This window comes from Thermobia domestica, chromosome 5, assembly GCF_964235325.1.
Source record: "Thermobia domestica chromosome 5, izTheDome1.hap1.1, whole genome shotgun sequence".
NCBI classification, from domain to species: domain Eukaryota; kingdom Metazoa; phylum Arthropoda; class Insecta; order Zygentoma; family Lepismatidae; genus Thermobia; species Thermobia domestica.
In genome coordinates this window covers 198,276,693-198,298,814 of record NC_137458.1, presented here as the reverse complement: position 1 = coordinate 198,298,814, position 22,122 = coordinate 198,276,693, and the positions used below count along the sequence as shown (strand labels likewise).

At 35.8% G+C, this 22,122-nt stretch overlaps 3 protein-coding genes across 8 annotated transcripts in view; 2 read left to right on the top strand and 1 right to left on the bottom strand.

Moving 5' to 3' along the window:
* The window catches only part of LOC145686334 (lanC-like protein 3), a 252,452-nt gene that overhangs the window by 136,345 nt on the left and 93,985 nt on the right, over positions 1–22,122 (bottom strand). The gene's annotated exons all lie outside the window — the stretch shown is intronic.
* The window catches only part of LOC145686336 (uncharacterized), an 88,841-nt gene that overhangs the window by 60,080 nt on the left and 6,639 nt on the right, over positions 1–22,122 (top strand). The gene's annotated exons all lie outside the window — the stretch shown is intronic.
* LOC145686335 (52 kDa repressor of the inhibitor of the protein kinase-like) overlaps positions 4,123–22,122 on the top strand; it is a 183,591-nt gene continuing 165,591 nt past the window's right edge. For 4 of the 5 annotated variants that reach the window (XM_081759557.1, XM_081759556.1, XM_081759558.1 and 1 more), the window contains exon 1: positions 4,143–4,642. The gene's annotated coding sequence lies outside the window, so the exon portion shown is untranslated. Of the gene's footprint in view, positions 4,643–22,122 lie in introns of all 5 variants that reach the window. The other variant, XM_081759559.1, reaches the window with a different exon arrangement.

Genomic DNA, 22,122 nt, shown 5'->3' with positions numbered 1-22,122 from the left:
TCGAATTCGAGTCGAGTCGAGTCGAGATTCGAGACTTGTCTCGACTCGTGCGCATCCCTACAAAATACACGCGTAGCACGTTTAAATACCACACAATTTCACACAAGCACATATCGATGCGGCGTAGCTAACGTACGTATATATATTATATATATATATATATATATATATATATATATATATATATATATATATATATATATATATATATATATATATAGATATATAGATAGATAGATAGATAGATAGATATAGATATATAGATACAGTGAAACCTGTCAACTTGGCCCACCTCTCTAAGTTGGCAACTTGCTTATCTTGCCCTAGTTCGTCTTGAACCTGCATTTTCCCATAAGACATTCGTTACTTACTACTCTATAAGCTGGTCACCTGTCTATCTTGGAAGTTGGCCACACTGAAGCAATGTTTACCCTATGATGATAATGATAAATTTACCTGCGTATCTTGGCCACGCAAAATACCGTTGTTATTTTTCTTAACTCTTTCGAATTCCCATATGAGAGGCAGATGTTCTGTATTTTTGACTGGACACAAAGAAGCATAGATTCGCACGATTTGTTCTTGGAGGTCAATGGCCAGAACACCATCCTCATAAAAGGGTGGTGAAGGAAGATGTGAATAAGAAAAAGCACGTACAGGAATTCAGGAAATGGTTGTACGTATTTGTTTACCCTGTCTGTTTTGGTAAAACCATTAGCTATATCGGCTCCTTTCATCAGTGGGAAGCTTTAGTAATTCCGGAAAATTCTCATGGTTAAAGCTCAATTGTCATTTATTGGCACCTGACTGCATGTCAAAAGGTAGAGGAGGTTTTGAGATATGAATTCCCTCAAGATTTTCTCAAAACATCTTTTGATCCGAGGGAAACACTTCTAGCTCATTAACAAGAGGTAGTTAACTACAATATTAGAATGTGCATATCTGCCAAAAAGAATAAAGCAAATATGTCTACAATGAACCACTATTCAGTAACAACTGAAAAGAAGTCATATAAATTGCATATGAATTTCTTAATATATAACTTAGCTTTTCTTGTTTTCACTGAATAACTCAGTGTGCTATAATATTAATTTTAATAAACTGCGTACATACACTTCTATTTCATGGTTGTTTGTGTTATTGTGTTTTGAATCCGAATAATCCAATGTACCAGACTAGTTTTCAGGAAGAGAAAGGTATGCATATATATTAAACATACTATGAAGAGCGCCGATCCTGGGGGGACCGAGGGGGCCGGCTCCCCAAAGCTCACGTGGCCCCTATTTTATTTATGAGTATACAATATTTGGTATAATTTGAGTGCAATTTGTCTTAAAATCTTCATATATATACCTTCTGCATGCCCCCCCAAATTTACACAGAAATCGGCGCTCTTGCATACTATAGTAATATTTTCTAGTACTGTATATTTTTATGATTACTCTATGTACATTATTTATAAGTAGCTGTTGTGGCACTGCTTATTAAGATCTTACAATCAAGTAATACTAGAAATCCTATTCTAAAAATTCACAAATCACACTTATTTTCTGTAAGTTGGCCACCTGTCTAAGTTGGCCACTTTTCGATGGAACCGATGGTGGCCAACATAGACAGGTTTCACTGTATATATACTGAACCGGATGGTTAGCGCGTGTGCGTACGCTGCACGTAGTCCCGGGTTCGGTTTCATGTGGACACTCAAAAGTTTTGGTGTTGGCCCAGTGAGTATGGAGAGGACAATTATGGAGCTACCTGTATTAAGAAGTAGCGCACTTCGGTCTACAAAGCCGGCATTAACAACTTTAGGTAGGCCCGGGTCCCAAAGGTTTTGTCGTGCCAGCAGTGGTGTGCAGTGGTTATGCAACCGGGGAACAGGTCGACATAGACAGAAAATATTGTGTAACAAAACAACGGAACTGAAGTAAATGAGCACTAATAAAATGTGCTTTTAAGAAATCGAAAAATTTTGTTTGTAGCCGTTTTTTTCTTTCTTTCTTTCTTTCTTTTTTTTTTTTTTTTTAAGAACAGTAGTACATGCAGTAGCGGAATTGGGTGTAAAAACTAGGGGGAGGGTAATGCCATTACTTCAATTTGGTGGTCAAAAGGTCAAATACCTGTAAAAAGCATAGCCAATTAATCGTGTGTCGCAAAAAGTACTGCCGCCACTGATTACAAATGCATGTGGAATCCACACAGTTTTTGATTCCACATAGAAATACACGCATTAACCAAAATTCCACACATTTTATGGAATTCGACACACATTCGGAACTCTTCCGGCAGAAATACTCACCTACCGTTCAGCCTTTATATTAATCACGTGACTACCAAAACAGGATGCAGGGGCGCAGCCCCGAGCGAATTCTGGAAACCGAGCAGCCATCCAACAAAACAAGTGTGTTAATTACAAAATGGTCCCGATTTTGCTCCAGCTCAATTCATGGGCAGCACTAAATGACACAAAAATATGAAGAAAGTATGCGCAGCCCAAACCAGCAGAGCTACATAAACGAAACCTGGAACGAAGGAGAGATCTGGGGGCGAAGCCCCCAGCGACCAAAGCTATTTTGTATATAAATAAACCGGCTAAATGGCTAGGAATACAGCAGAACGTAAATTTTCCCCCGAGTAAAAATTCCCGGTTTTCCATCAAAATTCCCCGACTTTTCCAGGTTTTCCAGGTGAGTGGCCACCCTGCTTTTGTCTTCGTGGTCGTACTTATAGTGGGTAGGTTTATTTGGTTTTTGTGGGTTGGCTCTTCTTCATATAGTCGTCGGACCATCCCTAAGATGGATACAGGTTGGCATCTGTAGACATCTGACATTGCCTCAATATAGGACTCCATCATTCGAGTTTATATTGGTTTATTTCTGTCTTTATATTAATATTCATAATAGTCATCATTAAGATTATATGTGTAGGCTTATTTTTTATTATATACTCTTATTCAGCATCCTATCCTATATATGTATATTTAAGTATCAAGTATCAATATATTGTGTACCATGTATCTAATTGGTGAAGTTGCATGTAGGCGACGAGAGTTGGGTCGCATCTATCGTGTTTGATACGTATAAACGGAGTGTAATGAAGGAAGAAATACTTACATTTCTTTTGTTAGCCCATCCCAAGTCAACTTCCTTTTAACCATGATTACGTTAATTTACCCTTCTTGTAATAATTACATGAAACACGTAAAGAATATACATTTGATATACATACACGAAGAATACAATACAAGGAAGAACACACGTAGGTCCAAACAATAAGAAGAACACACATTTTATTAACATTCCAATTAACACGACTGCAGGAGCAGCAGCTGCAGCAGATTAAAAAAAAAAGTAAGATGCAAATCATTTGTTGAATAAGTTTATACGTAATAAAGTACAGCACAGTAAAAATAGCATCTCAGTAATGGCGCCCTATATTCAGAAAGGAGTCCCGGGCTAGTATAGGACTATGAAGAATGCAGAGAACGTCGAGAACTTCCACCGATAGACCTCGCCCTATCTAATGGGAAGAGGATAGGAGCAGAAGATTCATTCCTCGAGTGTTCATTCAAAGGGAAGAGAATGAACGAAGAGGATATTCCATTTGAACCAGATAGTGTGGACAGTGAATAGTGGACAATTTGGACAGTGTCGTGTGTGCAGACAGTAAACAGTATAAACAGTGTGTTCTGAATGAACAGTGAAGTGTTATTCTTCAAACTGAGGAATATTTATATATTCATTTTAATATCTATTATTTTAGTTTTCAATTAATTGCAACGAAGTGATAAGTGTTGTATAAGTGTAAGTTTATTCATTATTTGAAGTTTTTTCTCATTTTATTCATATTATGTTGCAATATTTTAGTATGCGTTTTAAATATTCAATTTTTACCATTATTATTTGAGTGAATTTGCAATTGAATTATTACTATGGCTATAATTAACAAATATATATATATATATATATATATATATATATATATATATATATATATATATACATTTTTTCACATATCATCTAATTATGGACTGAATAAACATTTCATATCAGCGAGTGTAGTGTTAAAAGAAGTGCCAATGTGAACTATGATCCAGCCAGTGTATACTTCAATAACTTACAGTATGTTTTCATTATACGCAAGTACAAACAATGTGTTGCCAGGGTTCTTAAGGTAAACGCATCTCATCAGAATTTTACCTATCAGCTGTTCGGAAGCTATTAGTAATAAACTTATTTGTGTATCCAGCTCAGACAATTTAATTTCCTTTTATTTTAAAAGACTACTACATTTAAATAAACAGTGTATCTAAGCTTATGCATTCTCGCACGGAATAGCAACATCCAGCAGACGAGAGACGAAGCAGCCAGCGGCCTTGGCAACCAACGGCAGCCAATCACAGTCCTACCTGTGCTTACGTCACTTTGGTAGGTGGGACTCGCGTGAACCGCGAGAACAAGAGAGAAATTGCGTGACGTGGCTTCCATTCGATGCCAAACGGATATACAAGAAAAGACTCACCTTAACATCGCTGCTGAAATAATTACTAAAATGTAGAATATAAACGTATCCATTTATATCTTATTCATCTGAACATATCAACATTTATGGTGTTCTTAGTATTGTCTTATATTTTCAAAGGAATGTAAGTATAACGATTATATTAAATATAACTTCCAAATTTGTGAGTGTCATTGACGTTACTTCGACCTATAGTTAGTAGTCACATGTGCTTTTACTTTGGTATGCATGGTGCAATATATTGGTATAATTGATTTTTTGGAGTGTTTAGTTGGTTTTCACGTTGAACGATGCTTAAGTTTTATCCTAATCGTAAGTTTAATGTTGTTATTTGAATTTTCGCCTACCTATGTATAGTTAGCGGTGAAGGAAGCTATTGCTTCTGTGATAACTTGTTTCGTCGTTAACGCTCGGGAGAAAAATTCAATTAATGACTATCTACTGTATTGTTTGCTCTACTTGGATTACCATTCTATGGAGTAAACATCACATGCAGAACCGTATATTCCAGAACCTAACCGAATAGAAGTAGAAACCGCTATAAAGAAATTAAAGAAACACAAATCTCCGGGTGTAGATGAAATTCCGGCTGAGATATTTTAGCTGGAGGTGAAACATTGTGGAACGAGGTAAACAAACTCATTCTCCTTATCTGGAACCAGGAAGAATTGACACAAGAGTGGAAAGAATCAATCATTGTTCCAATTCACAAGAAAGGCGACAAAACTGACTGTAATAATTATCGAGACATTTCTCTTCTGTCAACATCCTATAAAATCCTTCCAAATATTCTATTAGCAAGATTGACCCCATACGCAGATGAAATTATTGGAGATTATCAGTGCGGATTTAGACGAAATCGATCAACTATCGACCAAATATTTACCATTCGCCAAATACTCGAAAAGAAGTGGGAATACAATACCCCGGTACATCAACTATTTATTGATTTTAGAAAGGCGTACGACTCGGTTTGGAGAAAAACATTATACAACGTTCTTACAGAACTTGGAATACCGAGAAAGCTAATTAGATTAATTAAGATATGTTTAAATGAATCCCAAAGTAAAGTCCGGGTAGGAAAATTTTTGTCCACGAGCTTCCACGTCGAAAATGGCCTGAAACAAGGAGATGCGTTGTCGCCATTATTATTTAACTTCTGGAATACGCTATAAGGAAAATCAAAGATAGCAACCAGGGCCTAGAGTTGAACGATATTCACCAGGTTATGGCATATGCTGATGATGTAAATTTAATAGGGGATGATAGGAGAACAATGGGAAGAAATGCAGAGATCTCATTAAACGCTTGCAGGGACATGGGTTTAGAAGCAAATGCAAAGAAAACTAAATACATTGAAGTGCATCGGGAACGTAATACGGTAAATTATGGATACGTTAAAATATTAAATAATAATTTTGATAAAGTGAATACTTTCAAATATTTAGGATCAATATTAACAGACGAAAATCATATTCACGAAGAAATTAAATGTCGACTAAAAGCAGGGAATTCGTTGATTGATTTTCGAGTTTTACGTCCCGTTCAGCAGCGAGGCTATATGAGACGTGGACCTACTGATTAACGTGGAATCCGAACCACATGAGCTCCCGCCGGGAATCGAACCCGGGTCTCCCGAAGCAGGGAATTCGTGTTACTATTCGGTTCAAAATCTCTTGTCGTCGCGAATTCTGTCGAGAAATTTGAAGCTTAAAATATATAAAATGATAATCATGCCTGTTGTTCTGTATGGTTGCGAAACATGGTCGCTTGCTCTGAGGGAAGAACATAGATTGAAAGTATTTGAGAACAAGATCCTGAGACGAATATTCGGACCAAAGAGGAACGGAAATGGGGAATGGCGGAAACTTCATAACGAGGAACTACATAATTTATACGGTTTACCTAACATTGTTAGGGTCCTCAAGTGTAGGTGGGCAGGTCATGTAGCTAGAATGGAAGAAAGTAGAAATGCTTTCAAAGTCTTGACTGGAAGACCAATCGGAAAACGACCATTAGGAAGACCTAGGCGCATCTCGCGAGAGATAGGAATACAAACTAGAAACTGGATCCAATTGAAGTCAGAAGTCAGTCAGACAATAGAAGTCAGTGGAGAGCTTTTGTGAACGCGGCACTGAAACTCTGGATTCCATAGGCCATAGAGTGAGTGAGTTAGTTATGTGTTACAGTTTCACCAAAATATAAGATTGTACAGTTATCCTGTATCTCGTAGTGTCTGATGAAGCCAAACAGTTAGTTGGTGAAACTGTTACACATATTTAATTTTTAACATATGGTTTTGCTCAGCAAACAATTAGTGTGTATGTTATTACATCCTACGTTATAGTATAATGAAAAGCTGAAAATTTTATTAAGACATCATGTTTGGCCGCCATTTTCTCAAAAACCCCACTATTAAAAAATCTGAATTTTTTATAACTCTTGAGAAATACCTAAGTATTTAATATCCGTTAACTGTTCATGCGGCTGCAGTCCGTAACGTTCACAATTACTGAAATTTCGATTTTTGTACTTGGAATGTAGATATTTCTTATGGACATTTAGGTACTGAATATAAGGTAATTTGAAAAACAGTATGAAAATTTTAAGAGTTGAACACTGACATCAAATAAAGTAAAGTAAAAAAAATCCTATAAACAAATCCTATAAACATGAGTCGAAGTCTGCTTCGTTTTCTAGTTACAGAACTTCCAACTCGGAACTCAAAATCGGCTCGCGACAATGAAAAATAAACTATATATATATATATATATAGATATATATCGTGTTAAATCAGAAGTATGCGTTAAAGTTATGATGAAATTCAGTATGCATCAAAGTTGATTTGTATCAATATATTGATTTTTACGTAGGTAAGGGCAATGCAATTCGGTTAGCAGTATTGCCAACTTGGTAGAGCTTTTATTTGTTTTCAAATGACACTACGTGGTTTTTATTTGATATTTGGTATTCACTTTTGATTGTAGACATCACATGAAGCACAGTTTTCCCCACATCACCAGTTTTCGGAAACTTACTTGTATTTTATTAAAAGGTTTTATTTCGTACGTTATTGATAGTTTGCAATAGTGAGTGTGAATTTTACTTGAGTTTACATCATTAGTAAAACCAAAATGTCGAATAAAAACTACGTCTGTGTAAGTTGTCTTAATAATAATAAGAAGAAAAGTTCTTTTTTTATTATTATTATTTGTGAACCTCTCCTGTCTACACATCAACTTCGAACTTGTCCAAGAAGCAAAGTGATATCTGCTCGGCAAGTTGTAACGTGTTCAAGAAGTTCTGCTGCAACCAAGAAACCGTTCATTACGTGAGTCGGTGTCGAGAATATCGTCCTAGAGTTCTCTGGAACTTGGCTATATGTTATATATATATATATATATATATATATATATATATATATATATATATATATATATATATATATATATATATATATATATATATAATTAGGGATGGCAAATTCCGGAATTCGGAAAAATTCCGGGAATTCGGAAAAATTATTTTTTCTTTTTGTAATCCTAAGAATTTTGTTCAAATGCAAACGAACAAATTTCCTTTTTGTAATCCTAAGAATGTATGATGCAAGTTAAGCTGAAACTTACATCCTAAAGTATACACTACTCAATCTTCCCATGGTTAATGAGATGTAGTCCAAAGTACGATGTACTCCTAATATTTAATTTTTGTTTTACTGTGATATTGTCCAGAGGTAAGACATATATCACACTGAGATAAACAACTTGACACAATGAAGATATTATCATACGTAGTTTTCCAGAAAATCGTGAGAAACGAATTTTGTGAAGTTAAAATATGCGTCGCTTGTTGCCAGTGTGATGCAATTGATAACTTTTATGCTGGAATAGTCTTATTATTATTATTATTATTATTAATCGTTTATGTACTGTAAAAGAAAAATATGAACCGTTAAGTAGTAGATTTTATCTGTTGTTTTTTGATATCTTCTAACAGTAATAACAAACTGCTTGTAAATACGCAATGATTATCAAGGACAATGGCATATTAATGTAAGGACTACTCTGCAGACTAGCAATAAACAATAACAGATAAACAATAGTTGCAAAAAAAAAAAAAAGTAACTAACTTGGGCACGTCAGAATGTTCGCGAGAATATAGGGACGCATTGAGACTAGCAAAGAGCGTGGTGTTATTATTACTCAAAGGGCCGTACGATGGAGGCATTAACGTTAATGTTAATGGCACTAATGAACACTTACTTGCTCTAACGGTTAACCTCATTTTTGAGATGATTCTTAGAAGTGGGCGTGTTGGCATGCAGTTAGAAGACTTATATCCATTATTTAAAAAGCACACTTTATCTGTGAAGTACTAACGATTTGCGTCACTATCGAACACTAACGTAGCACTAGCGACGTTTAAAGTCGAAATTGGAGTCTGACATAAGTGGCTTGTCAACTTCACGGACATTATATTTTCCTTGAATGCGAGAATTTTGCGCCCGGGAAATTTGCGCTCTACCACAAAAATAGGAAAAAATGCGCTCGCAATATATTTGCACTGGGATGTTTGCGTCCTACCCCAAAAAGAGGGGAAAATGCGCCGGCAATATATTTGCACTGGGATGTTAGCGCCCTACAATTCAACTTATTTTTGTATTGTGTAAAGTAACTTCCACTCACACTTGAACTAGGCTTGGCTCTCATCGTCTCAGTGAGTTACTCCATCCGTTATAATATTCCGAACAAATGAAAAAAAATACAATTTTAGTTCACTAAAGGCAATCCATACAAATACAATTTTTCATTATACTACAAAATTTACAATAAAAGTATAAATGACTGATATATAATTATTTATTAATATAATCAAAGAGTATAATTTAATCTACAAAAGGCTGTTTGGCTCTACTCAGATATCTCTGTTTACAATTTTTGCGAGTTGTTTGGCTTTTCAGGACACAAAATATAGAAAAGAAAATGTAAAGTGAATGTAAAATCAGTTCAGTAATATTATCAAGAAAACTATGTACAGCGTGTTTACTTGCTGGAATTACACTTCAAACACACAATTGCGTTCAGTCGTTCTTTCAGAAAAAATGTTCCGGGGGGCACACTTAGTATTCCGGAGGGGGGTCACTGCTGGTACTATTCTATTTATTATTATATTATAGACGTATTATTTTGGTCTCCTCCGAGGGGGCACTCTGAGAGCTCTGGGGAGGCCAGTGTTCCCCCAAAATCATCTCTGGAAGAAGCAGTGATTGCGTTGATACGTTGTGTTCTTTTGGCTTATATTGAAGTTTATTTTCCCCTTATATAGCCAGAATGAAAATAAATCACAAATGGCATGGTTGTGGGGGGAGGATTGTTTATGCTGTAATGTCAGCCCTTCCGAGCAAATGCGTAAGCTCCAATAGGTTCTTTTATTTCGCAGGGCTCAAACTTCCCGGTGGAGGTATATCGCAGGCGCAATTTTCCCTGTTCTTGAGGTGGGCGCAAATTTCCCAGACGCAAAATTCTCGACACCGTTCGAATGACCTCGGAAGACTATATCTTTTTCAATACTTTTTTATATTCTTTTACTCGAGATTTTTTCATAGCTCCTTATTAAAATACTCACTAATATATCCTCATTTTATTGTCCTAACCAATCAATATGGGTATGTTGTCAGTAAAATATTTAGATTGATCGAGCCTCTGGTGTGTAACCACAGTATTTCATATCATCCCCCCATTAGAAATCTTGGCTAAACGAACCAATATATGTTGCCAATAAAATAGTTTAGAATGATTGAGCCCCTGGTAAATAACCACAGTATTTCGTGACAGACACCCCCCTTCCTATTACCATATTCTAGCTACGTGCCTGACTCAGCTAATTCTCTACATTCTTTACCAAGCACACATTTTCTAAAGCGGAAAATGCTCTCTAAATACCTAAGCTCATTATTTTCAGCAGATGCACAAATTGGGTAACATTCTATCTACATGAATATTATATATGTCGATTACTGGAAACCACTTCTCGCTATCTATTACCATATTTACTATAGAATGATTAACGTTAAAACCGGAAATGGTTGATTTGTACCGCTTCCGGTTTGAATATTACATTCATCAGGGAACTCGATTCTTAACTATTGACTCTGTACATCATGGCCAAAATTGATTGGTAATCCATCAGATAGTTCTTGAGACTGTTTGTTTCACTGACGGACAGAATGAATATATGGCTATAGAGTTTTGTTAAACTAAATTCGTTAATGAGTGATGATGGAACAAATATAAGAAAGGGAACCAAGAGTAGGCCTACCACCGGGAAAATTTTCGAACACAAAATTAGCCATCGAAAACCCACATGTCCTGGGTTAGAATACCATAGATGAAAATTCTACCACTGAGTCATCAATCACCCGCTTATTAGTTTTATTAATTATTATATTAATATAAATTAATGAATGCCTGCTTATGTTAATTATTGAACAATCACATTGTATACTTCGTAAAGTCAAAAATTATAAATTTGTATTTACTGTACATACAGTGAGCGCAGAAAGTGTTCGTACACCTATGCTATTGAAACGAGAATGCCTGCGAAAAAGAAACAGAAAATTTAAGAAGTGTAATAACACACACAATATGAATAATGAAACTAAGCTTTATGAATATATCAATAAAGAACCACAAAGACAAGTTTAATGGTCAGAAAGTAAATAAATTCCGTACAAAGTGTATAGAGTAGACGCAAAAAGTGACCGTACACCTAACGTACGAATACGAAACAAAGATACCACAACTGGGGTTCACTAGTATTCACCTGAGTATACACCTCTGTATAGCATGACGAGTAACAGAATGAGTTTAGTTGTGAATAGGAGTGAAAAAACTGCACGGTGGGCTGTCAAAATGGGAAGCAACTGAACAGAAACAAATGAGGAGACAAGAAAAGTAATTATTAAATTGCATAAGAAGGGTGTCTTTGAGAAAGATAGCAAACATTGCAGACAGGCCTCGTTCAACAGTACAAACCATAATTGCAATGTATAATGTTTCTATCACTGTGCGGAAAAAAAAAAAAATGGAAGACTAAGAGTGTTGAGTGAACAAGATAAACGTTACATTATTAGGGAAAGAAAAAAGGTTCCAAAAAGTAGTGCTGTGCAATTGGCAACGGATCTGGAAACACGCGGTGTTAAAATATCAGCCAGTACAGTGCGGAATATTTGCAGGGTATCATGGTCGGATAGCCAGGAAAATGTTCTGGGTGAACAAGACAAATCGTATAAAGAGACTAAAGTTTGAAAAAGAGTATAAAGATAAGGGATCAGGCTTCTTTCTGGAATAGAGTCATATTTTCGGACGACAGTAAATTTAATTTTATCGAGTCCAATGGGAGGCGTATGGTATGGCGCAAGGTGAATACAGAGATGAATCCTCAAAATCTCGTCCCTAAAGTAAGACACGGAGGAGGGTCTGGGGTTGTATGAGTGCCTCAGGAGTGGGTAGTCTCCACCTTATCGATGGAGTGATGATGCACAAAGTGTATATTAACATATTAAAGGAAAATCTCCATACTAGTGCGCAGAAGATGGTTCTTGAAAACAATTTATTGTTCAGCAAGACAACGACTCCAAACATACAGCGGAAAATACTCGATTGTGGCTACTCTATAATACCTTGAAACAGCTTCATACACCTCCCCAATCCCCAGACATGAACCCCATAGAACATCTATGGTCTGTTCTGGAATCAAAAGGCACAGCTTCTCTACTAAAGAAGGCCTGAGAAGAGCTATTCAAGAAGAATGGGACATAATCAGTCCCGAAGCTACAGAACTACGCAACTACTACTGGTGAAATCAATGCCACGAAGACTACAGACAATCATTAACGCACAGGGTAATCCCACAAAATATTAAATAACGTAATATACTTTATAAGCATTAATTCAAGCATAAGTGTACGGTGACTTTTTGCGTTTACAAAAAAGGAATTCTCTCTTTTCTTCTGAACAAAACAGTGATTGTGTTTATTTGGCCTTTCTCTTGTATATAGAAATAAAATGTATGAATATGTAGTCTTAATTATGGTTATATATATATTTTCCACCTCCCGTTCTCATGCTAGCTGTTTTCAATATAAAGTATGCACGGTGTACGAACACTTTCTGCGCTCACTGTAGGTATGTTGACAATAAGCGAATGTTATTAGAATATTTGTTGAGATTTCTTTTCCTTCACTGCCTTTCGCCTGGTTAAAAAGTAGTTTGCAGTGCTTTGGAGCAGCTGCAGGTGGGAACGCGATAATGTTTGAGACATACCGGCGACTTTTTTGTGTGTGAAAATAAGACCTTTCTCATAAAGCAGTAAATAACTGCAGTAGCAATTGTCTACGTAAGTGATAAAGACATATCCAACTACAAGAAACTAATACAGTATATATATTTATTATTGTGTTTCTCTTTTAACAGCTACTAGCTAGGGATGGCCAATTCCAGAATTCTTACTTTCCAGAATCCGCAAAGTAAAATCGGAAAAATTCCGGATTTCGGAAAAATTCCGATTTTTTCTAAATTTCGGATTTTTTCCGAATTCCGGAAAGTAAATTTTCCGATTCCGGAATCCGGATAATTTTGGCCATCCCTAATATATATATTTAATGAGCTAATCTCACTTAATGCACAGCAACAGATTTGTAAACTTTCTCGGCATATGTTTTCTTGTAGTAATAACAAGAATCTTCTTGATATATTGTCGGATTGGTCGTAGAGATCTCATTACCTGATTGGCCTTCATGATCGTCTTCCCTTCTTGCCATGTACTTTTGTCTATCAGTTGAATGAAAGGTGAAGTGTAAAGCAGAGAAATGAATGCCATATGAACCCCAGCACGCACTATGGACAATGTTAACCGTATAAAAGCATGAGTTTGTGCACGCTACCGAATAACACTGAATGCTGATATGAGAGCACGGAAATATTTTCGGACTCACGATATGAATATTTAAAATTTGCTGTAAACTGTTAGAATTGTTCTATCGTCCACTACTGTACATTAAATAAGATTAGTTAATTAAAAAAATCTGTTGCAGCAAAGAACATGAAAGCTTCCTAAATGTTCAACAGACAAAACAGTCTCTTTGCACAGACTTTCTTCTGAGTCAGTGGAGAGTTGCCGTTGAGTACGCGTAAATAGTCAGAAGAACGAGACTATTTTCCACAGAAATTTTATACATAACTCTTTATTCCTTCCTCTTCATTGAAACTACGGCAACATACTGCATCCCCCAATATTGCCATTCGTACGAGAGGTTATAACGGTATTGTGTAATTTTTATATAATAACTTGTATTTACGAGCAAAATGTGCTTTTAAAATATGCACAAACTGTTCAAAAGGAAGAAGAAAATATAAAGAGAAACAGATGCAATTTCTTTTCTATTATTATGATTGATGTTCTATTGTAATAGTGATATGACATGTTTTGTAAGTCGTCATAGCAACGAAAAACATATAATATATAGAGAATCCATCTTGTGATATATATTTAAAAGTGTGTAAATGTTTAATTTATTACGTACTACAATAAAAAAAATGTAATTCCTAAATGAAGTGTTTAGATGGATTTTGATAAAACAGTAACCTAGATTATATAAATATACAGACTAAGGGCTATAACGACATATAAAATATGCAAAACAAGTTTTAAGCTAATTACAAACTGGTGTTTTTCATAGTAATACACATTTAGTGGTCGTTATAAATTGGTGGTTTGCCGCCTCAGGAATTCAGGAGATTTGTGAGAAGATAAGTAAACAATCTCCTAAATAAATAACTGTAGATTGATTTTAAGGTTACGTGGTAATTTTATTAAATACATCAAAACGGAATATACCTTATTAAGGAGTGAAAGAAAAAATTTCAGAAATACTAAAATGAGTCTTCCTGGTAGTGAAAATACACCTGAAGCAACTGGTAATAGGGACATGTACACTTCCTCTGACCTAGCTGACCTTATTAAATAGCAGATAGGACAATTGATGCAAGAATTGAAACAAGAGTTTGGTAAGCAAATGATCAGCAGATAGGACAATTGAAGCAAGATTTTGGTAAGCAAATGAATCAGCAGATTGTACAATTGAAGCAACAACTCGAGAGTAATAGTCAACATTTATCACAACAAATTGAGAACACAAATCAGTGAATTTAACAGAGTAATCACAAAATGGAACAAATACTACGTAGGTTAACCGAAGTGCAAAATTCAGTTGAAATTGTAGAAACTATAATTAATGAACACAGTAACCAAATAAGTGAACCTCAACCTTTCATGGAAACTATAGAGAATGTAGATCCTAAATCTGCATCGACGAAGGAATATAACGTCATTGATTTAAATGTGTGGATGAAATTTGCTGAGTGCTCGCAAAAAACATACTGCGGTATTGATTGAATTAGATTATCCCGACTTCTCTCTTTATTCGAATGTTTTTCATGGTCTTACTGATGCTACGTGTAACGAAGATTTCAGTATGCATCAATATGCGAAAAGTTATGGTCATCTTCGTCTAGTGAATGCTATTGGTTGCTTGTATTCACAGTATATTCAACATGATATTAATTCTGGAGATGAAGTAATTGTAATAGAATCGTTTAATGATATGTACACGACACTGGTTCATGTAGCAGGAAGAAAATTGATTCCAGTATTCGTGAAATTCAGAAAGAGAACGTGTGTTCTCACCAATGCTTGTAGTGACTGGTCGATTGAGTTGGAGCTGTTGAAATGTTCACTCAACGAAAAGATCAAAATGATAATAGTGAACAATCCGATGGTGCTTTTACAGAACGTGATGCAATGTAGGTATGACATTGCAAAATTTTGAAAATCCATCAATGGTGCAATACAATACTAACCTGAACGAAACTAACCTTAATCGAAAACAAGTTCGAAATATCCATGTGAGACTGAAGTGTGATTCCAATGTAAAAAGTAATGTTAAATTCACGTGTACCCGTAATGTAACCGAATCTAATCTTAGTAACAACAGTAATAGTAATCGTACTACACTTAGGAAGCATGTAATCATTAGATCTAATTTCCCTTGAATTGGATTTCGTGGATATTTCCTAGATGGCAAAAATTCTCGAAATAGGAAACAAAGAACTGTAGATGTAAATAACGCGCAAGATTGTATTCCGATTTATGATTTTTAATGCACCTAAACGAATTCGTTGGTCATGTAACTTAAGCTAAAGTTATGGCATCCGAGAAAACTATAATCAATTGATTTTTTGTTTATTTTCACTGTAAATATCGTTATGATTTCGTTTGTTATTTGTACTTTATTTGAATTCTACGAAGATAATATAAATGGTCAAACAAATGATTTAGTCTTTGTAAAACTACACCCTCAAAGCGATGCGTCCTTAAGAAGGATTTATAAATTTTGTGATTTACTTGCTGGACAATATTTATATATAAGACAAGTTAATCCTAAAGTTTTCGAATTAATGGACGTGAAGACTGGAAAACTTTTGGGCTTACGCAATATTGATGAAGTTATGGCGTCCTTCGAAATACACTAAAAGCAAATGGATGCAATTAGTTAAGACATTAGTTCCTTCGGAAGTTGTAACCAAAGTTAACATGAATGACATTTAATCTTTGAACTAATTCTTAATATAATTTCTTTATTTATGTTAGTTTATGTTATGATGTTGATTATCGTGTTTTGTTCTAGATATTGTCGACATTTATTTATAAATTGCATTTTATTTGATTATATAATATTCTTATTTAAGAAAACAATTATACAAACATCATAATAATATCCTTTTCGCAATCTTCTTAGTTTTGCCCAAGAAAATGACACAGATTTTGTTAACTTCCAACTTGTAACACCTATCGATGGCCTCCAAATAGGGGTGGACGGTTCCTGAAAATGTAAACCGCGGTTTCGGTTTGCCGCTTAAACCGGTTTGGAACGGTTAACCGAACCGAACCGTTTCCAAACCGAACTACCCCGAACCGAACCGAATCGTACCGTTCAGAACTGTCCGTAGAACTTTGACAAACTAAACTGTCCAAAGGGTTTGAAACGTGGTTTCGTTTACTATTGGCTAACCAAAACTTAAGCGAACTCCTTCAAAGCAAATTCAGCTGTGTCCACATTCAGCTGAATTTAATCTTCAACTCACTCGTAACATACGACCAGTAGCAGATTTGTGTATAATAAAAGAGTAGATAAAAAAATATCACACAACTAAATACCACGTGTTCACAAAAAAAAAACCTGGCAATACAAGTATTTGATGGAGAAATGATCCCAATAAATTCCTTCAAATTAGAAGCATTTCATATGTCAACGGAATAAAAAAAAAAAAATCACTGGTAGTGATCAGTCTTTGAAAAAGATGAAATTCGTTGCGTTAAGTTCTGATCTGTTAAGCCCCCATTCTACAACTGCTTCAAATTCGAAAATGTTATTATTCTTTTTGTTTACCTTCACTTTTAATATTCCTGCTCAAATAGCAGCTTGCATGTGTGTCTTCATTTCTCTCATTTTTTATACTTTCATTCTCACCGTCGTGATTAATATTATAAGAAAAGCGTGATTAACTAACCAGACTCATCATCAAAACGCCGAACACATATTTCAGACTTTGACCGTTTCTGATTTTGAAAATGCTCCTACGTACAATGTAAGTCAATACTCGGCACCTTGTATATCACATCGTTAACAAATCATTATATAATTACTTTCTGTAAATAATAAGTAAAAACTTCTTGTGAGTTTTACTGAAACGTTTGGATTGCGAGCGTAATGAGCAAGAAAAATTTTAACAAATCTCTTTGCAAACCGACAACAATATTGATTTAATAGGGCGCCAATACTTTTACAGGGCACCACATCGTTTACTCATTTTCAACACTTCTTTTTTCTTATTGCTTGTTCGGCGCCCTCTTGCTACCAGCTCCTCCCCCCGTGGCTACGGCTCTGGGTGTGGTATCTTCTCCGTCACGATGTAGGTTTTGTACATTTGCTAATCGTACACATAAATATCATTCTCTGACAGAAGAGTTGCACTAAGTTGCAATCTCGCTATCTTCGATTCTGGACAGTGAACACAATGGCGAAGAAACATCTACCACTTCCCACTTTAATTTCTCTTTATTTCATCACCATAAGGCCAACGAGTGTGGTTACAGAGGTAATAAAGGAGTACACACGTGAGAAATTGTAAAAGATCTAGGCTTAATAATAGACCAAGGGCTTAGCTGGAATAAACACATTTCTGAACAGTGTATTATAGCTAAGCGCATCTTACGACAGCTTTATAAGTTAAAATGCTATTTGTCGCAAGAAACAAGACTATATCTGGTTAACACTTTCATTTTGCCTCTGTTCGATTACTGCGATTCAATATATGGTAGCTCTCTCTCCACTCAAAATACTAGAGTCATTCAGAAAATACAGAATTACTCTTTACACTTTTCTCTCAATTACAGAAAGTCTTAGCATATTCTGCCGGTACTTAATGAAAACAATATCCTAACCATGTCCCGAAGACGATATCTCCGATACTGTTGTTTACTATACAAAATAAATTCACATAAAACACCACCTTACTTGCATCATAAATTAACATGTAGATCAGAAATTCACCATTACAATACCCGAGGAAGTAATAAACTGAATATGCCCCGGCATTCTTGAAAAATAACAGAGAAGGCATTTTCAATTTCGGTAGTAAGAATCTGAAACTCCCTACCACAGTCAATCACTGACAAACCATACAATTCATTTAAATCATCATTTCAAACATTATTATTTAGAGATCAGATACAAAGCATTGGCACACATGAAAGGTTTACTACAGTATAAAATTGGACTAACAGTTTTTTTTTTTTTTTTTTTTTTTTTTTTTTTTTTTTTTTTTTACTGTTTTGTTTGTCCTTAGTATTATTGAATGTACCATGTTATGTTGTTATTTGTATCTTGTATCTTATTTGTGTCTTTGTTTTTTATTTCTTTTCTTTGTAATGATGACAAGGGTTAGGTGGCAGAGCAGCCTCCGGCTGAACCTCGCCCGCTGAAATATAGAGAAATTCAATTCAATTCAAATTTGCAGACATTGATCTGGCATACGGGAAAGCGGACGGTAATGGCCGTGTGGCACAACGGTGTACAGATAACAGTTTCCTAATCTTACAATTCTACACCACGCAACGTTTTCAGGTGTAGATCGAAGATTACAAGAAACAGGATTGCTGGAAGCACATAGGCTCAATCCTGGACGAAACAGAACCGTATGGGCTGTGGCTTTTTAGGAGGAAATTCTTGCTTGAGATCAGAGAAAACCGTCCACCAGCACACGGGTAGTAACTGCTGAAATTAACACCCATCATCGGCAGGTTTGGAACAGGTTTCACGAAAATCAGATGAACTCTTTCCATGTCCAAAGGGTGCATGCATTACACGCCATCCACGTAGGCGGGAGTTTGTCCAGTGGTTACGCGAACCATGCTAATATATCCCGCTTCATGTTTCGTATTCTCTTCAAAGATAAAGCTATGTTTTCCCATGATGGAGTGATGAACACACACACTCAACATTTGTGGCCTGAGGCAAACCCATATGGAATGTCAACTCGTGCCCATCAGGAACGATGTTCTGTGAATGTGTGGGCATGAATCGTTGATAATTCTCACCAGACCGTACCTACTACCACAATGCCTAACCGGGTGGGAGTATTGGATTTTTGAAAGAGATTCTGCCTGAACTACTAGAGACTGTGCCACTGGCTGTTCATCGAAACATGTGGTTTATGCACAACGGTGCTCCAGCACATTTGCTGTGGAAGTGCGAAATTGTCGCAACGCATCCTTTCTGAACAAATGAACGGCAGAGAAGGACCGGTATCTTGGCCACCTCGCTCATCCGACCTTAACCATTTAGATTTCTTTTTCTGGGGCCATATGAAACAACTAATCTGCGCGACGCCTGTGCAATCAGAGGAGGATTTGGTTGCTCAAATTGTTGCTACAGCGTGGAGCATTCAGGAAACGCCAGGAGTGTTTCAACGCGTTCGCAGCGTCTTTCTCTTCGACGCCGCTGTAACCTTTGCATTGAAGTGGTGGGTTGAAACTTTGAACACCTTTTGCAGTGTCCGTTCTGACAACCATCCTCTTTCCATGTAAACAAAGACTCCCTCTGTACCTTGCTCCCTACAACTACCTTCTGTATACAGTCCCGTTATACGATTTGGAACCAGAAATATCGGCCCCTGTTACAGTACGTACAAATATCGTGAATGGAAGGAATATTTTCTTTCACACCCGTCAGTTTAACACATTGATTGAAAAAAACGTACTGTAGTCGCATGTGTGTGATGTACTGATCGAAATGAATGTGCTAAAACAGTTATGTGTATTATTATTATTATTATTATTATTATTATTACGCGTTCTTTATTTGTCTGTAGTTCTTGTTCAATTACTGTAGTTGTAAAGGTAGATGCGTTCTCAAAAGCGTTGCGATATCATTAATATGAGCAGATCAGCAATCGGAATTTCTTTACTTTCTGTTACCTATCGGCTTGTGCCGTACGTATTTTTACATTCTAGAAACGTAAAGTTTCCTGTGAGTTCTTGTATAACGACTTTACTAGTACTTTTTGAGGAGGTATGCAACCACACACAGTAATTTTTACTTCATCCATCATCTTTTATCTTCATGTATGAGCATTGATCTGCCACGTAGTATCATTTCCAGGTAGTGAAATGTCTTTTACATGTTGTTGTCCACTCAATTTACGTCATAAAATATCAGGGAATACCCTGTGCCGCCATTGCACAAATCTCAAAACTGCAAATTTGAATAGAGCAGGTTAGGATATTTTGTCGATATCATGCCGCATCGTCTACAATCAGTAGTTTGTGCAATATTTAACTCTAAAGTTTGTTTTCCCAACTTTCGGCAGCCTATAACACGTAAACGACACGCTTTTCGTCCTATGTGTACTGGAACTTTTTTATTTTTTGGTTTGTTTTGCTCTCAGGAATCACCCCTCTGTTTTTGTACAACGAATTTAGCGCCATACTGTGTAGCGTCATTAGAATCAATTTGACTGCACTAACGCGACAAAAGTAACTGTTCTCAAAAACAGCATAACGTTTCTTGGTTACCTGATAATATTACACCACGATATATTCCACATACAGGTGTAAATCATGCCCCCCCCCCCCCCCCGTAGTCATTTCAAGACGAATTTAATGTTTCATTGTAAACGTAGCTTCTCCTGGAATAGCATCCACCCTTCAAGTAACTGCCACCCCTGCAACGGTATCTCCTAAATCCGCCCATGCCGTAAAGTTGTCTTCCAACTGATATTAAGAGTTTTATTCCAAAATCCAAAGCATCAGTAAAAGTACCCACACAAGTACGACCCCTAAATTGTTTCAGTAATATCGAAATAATTTTAATCTGAATAAATTTATACCGAAAAACGTAACATTCACCCTTATTATAATGTCTGGGTGGACGGTTGCTAATAATGCAAACTGCATTTCTGTCGATTTCAAATAGTGAACTGAAACCGAACAAAACAGTCCTCAAAAAGGGCCCAACAGTTCTTAAACCGAACCGAACCATTCTACAAACCGAACCGAACACTTTACAAACCGAACCGAACCATTTCCGAACCGAACCGTTCCCAAACCATACCGTACCGAACCGAACCTTTCCCAAACCGAACCGGACCGGTTTGAAGTCCAAACCGATTGATTCGGTTTAGACTACAAACCGAACCGAAACCGGTTCTTGGAACACCCCTACCTCCAAAGGACTTTAAATTAAACAACTTTTATAACTTTATTTGAATGTACCTTCTATTGTTAATGCTGAATTGTATACACTGAAATTAATTATAAGAATTAAGATAAATATGAAAATAATATTGATATAACAGTAAAATATGATATATGATTATATGAACTGTAATTATTGCATATACGAGGGTCATTCAAAAACTCAAATAACCAACATGTGATATCCAACAGTCCAGGATTTCTTTTTTCTTTATTTTTAAACAAAAAAAGTCCCATTTTTCGGGCGACATTACATAACGGTATTGTGTAATTTTTATATAATAACTTGTATTTACGGGCAAAATGTGCTTTTGAAAATATGCAAAAGCTGTTCAAAAGGAAGAAGAAGAAAATATAAAGAGAAATAGATGTAATTTCTTTTCTAATATTATGACTGATGTTCTGTTGTGATAGTGATATGACATGTTTTGTAAGTCGTCATAGCAACGAAAAACATATAATATATAGAAAATCCATCTTGTGATATATATATATATGTACTATATTTAAAAGTGTGTAAATGTTTAATTTATTATGAATTTAACCGAACTCACCCGATCAGGATCAAATCTTGGTAGACCTTGACGGATTTAGTATCTGTATGAAATAATATGGTATGCAGGTGTTTTGCTCGCAAGTTAAGGTCATGAAAATTCTGATTTGGACTTAATCAAGCTCTGAAAAAAACAAATCTCTAATCGCTTTTCAGAACAGCTTATATTAAACATT